The sequence below is a fragment of the Dendroctonus ponderosae genome, unplaced genomic scaffold (assembly GCF_020466585.1).
Source record: "Dendroctonus ponderosae isolate FM_Combo_2020 unplaced genomic scaffold, Dpon_F_20191213v2 Dpon_F_20191213_11, whole genome shotgun sequence".
Taxonomy (NCBI): Eukaryota; Metazoa; Arthropoda; class Insecta; order Coleoptera; family Curculionidae; genus Dendroctonus; species Dendroctonus ponderosae.
This window is the reverse complement of record NW_026017213.1, coordinates 2,493,379-2,495,148: the sequence shown is the minus strand read 5'-3', so window position 1 is coordinate 2,495,148 and position 1,770 is coordinate 2,493,379. Positions and strand designations below refer to the sequence as shown.

Below are 1,770 nucleotides of genomic sequence, written 5' to 3'. Positions count from 1 at the left end.
CATTTAAGTTTTTTGAAAATTAGATTTAACGAATTTTCGCGAAAACTATTTGAAATAGAGCCTTGAAAAAATTGCTCCGAGCACCTTTCGATTGAGCCCACATTTTATGATAAATAACGTTTTTTGCCACAACGCTTCATTTGCGATTAAAAAATCGTCCCAAAATCTTTTGAGGCTACAGCCTTAAAAAAATTCCACTGGGTTCTTTTCGATCCGCCGCGCGATGAGGAATGTTTTTTTGCCAAAAGCTCAGGTTTCGAGTCAGAAAAAGTTTTTTTCAGAATTCGGCTTAAAACCAGAGAAAACTGCCAGTCGATCCCTTATAAAGAAAGCGTTTTCACGAAAAACTTAATGCCGCCTTTTTTGGACGTTGAAGCCTTCGATCAAGCAGAAATTTTTCACCGTTTTCGGTTTCAGAGATTTTTGGCATTTTCCAAAATCACGTTGATGGAATCGTCCCAAAATCATTTTAAGCTACAGCCTTGTAAAAATTCCACTGAATACTTTTTTTGCAAAAACTGAGGTTTTTAAGAAAAAAAGTGTATAAATCAACCCGTGTCCTCATTTAAACATTAAATAACTCGGCTTTTATCAATAAATAGTTTATTTGCATCGGGAAAAGTAGGCCACTAGACCATCGCACGCAATCGTTAACCAAACTAAAATTTGGCAATTTGTTTTGCTTCTACGCTCGTTTGTTATAATCAAACTGTGCGTTGCGAATAAAAATCACACGTGCGGCGTTCGCAAAACCTCTCACTTTAGCGCACTGGCGATTGGTTCAATGTGCAGTTTGCTATCAATCAAAAGCGTCCCACAGGCAAATTTGGCCAAGCACAAAAAACGAAAATTACTTACAAAACTTTCGTCAAGTAAACAACAACCAAGTTACGACTAGCAAAATCGACAACTTTCCCGACCGTCAACCAACTGTTTAGCCGGGGTTTGAATGACTTTAAAATGTATTTTGCCTTGGAAAACTTACATTTTCTCCAGGTAGTGAACTTGTAATCCGAAACTGACGTAAAATGCGAAAAAATCAACCAATTAACTAAAGAAAACCAACAGGGAATATCATCCATCATCCTCCGGGGAAACAAGCAGGCCTAGATGGCATGACGTCACGCGTAAGCGCTTGGGCCTTGTTGCCGTGACGACTGTCATTCAGCTCACCTTCCATTTACCAGGTGCGGTCGAAAAGTAATGACTGCACTGTTCAACAGGTAATTTTCTCACGTTATTCTCGGGTTTGCCACCATTGCTGCCATTATTGCGCTTAATTGCTGTTGGTCGGTTTTAATGAGTGGCTCTTTTAAATTTTGCGCCTTCATTGCAGACGAGACGAAAGAGTTGATAGATTCGGTTCTGACTGGAAGGTTTCAACACGATTTGCATGTAAAAGATCTATGAATAAATCCAGATGTTCGACAACTGTTGGCCTTGACAACATTAACTTATTGGTCAGCAGGTCAGTTAAATTTAAATGGACTATTTTCGAAATCCAATTTCCTCCACTTTTGATTGGCCAAAGACTAGTCGTGATTGCCATGGCGTTGAACAACAAATACGTTTCGCATGGAATGCGAAATGTTGTTAACCTTAGATCGTGATTCACTAATTAATCAGTCATTTTTTTTTTTAATTGAAAGGTAGATAAATTGCGCAGTTTTTATTCGGATTCTTCGACGAGAGTCTTCATAGTTTAATTGGACCAAAACCAGTTTAGCGGAAAAGGGGATTTTTGAATAATGTGCTTGAAGCAAAATATGG

General features: G+C 38.5%; 1 protein-coding gene across 4 annotated transcripts in view; it reads left to right on the top strand.

Annotated features, from left to right (window-relative positions):
• LOC109540778 (retinoic acid receptor RXR) overlaps nt 1-1,770 on the top strand; it is a 35,904-nt gene that overhangs the window by 21,677 nt on the left and 12,457 nt on the right. The window contains exon 1 of one of the 4 annotated variants that reach the window (XM_019909249.2): nt 1,200-1,223. The exons of the other annotated variants lie outside the window; for them this stretch is intronic. The gene's annotated coding sequence lies outside the window, so the exon portion shown is untranslated. Of the gene's footprint in view, nt 1-1,199; nt 1,224-1,770 lie in introns of those variants that run through there. 4 annotated transcript variants of the gene reach the window in all.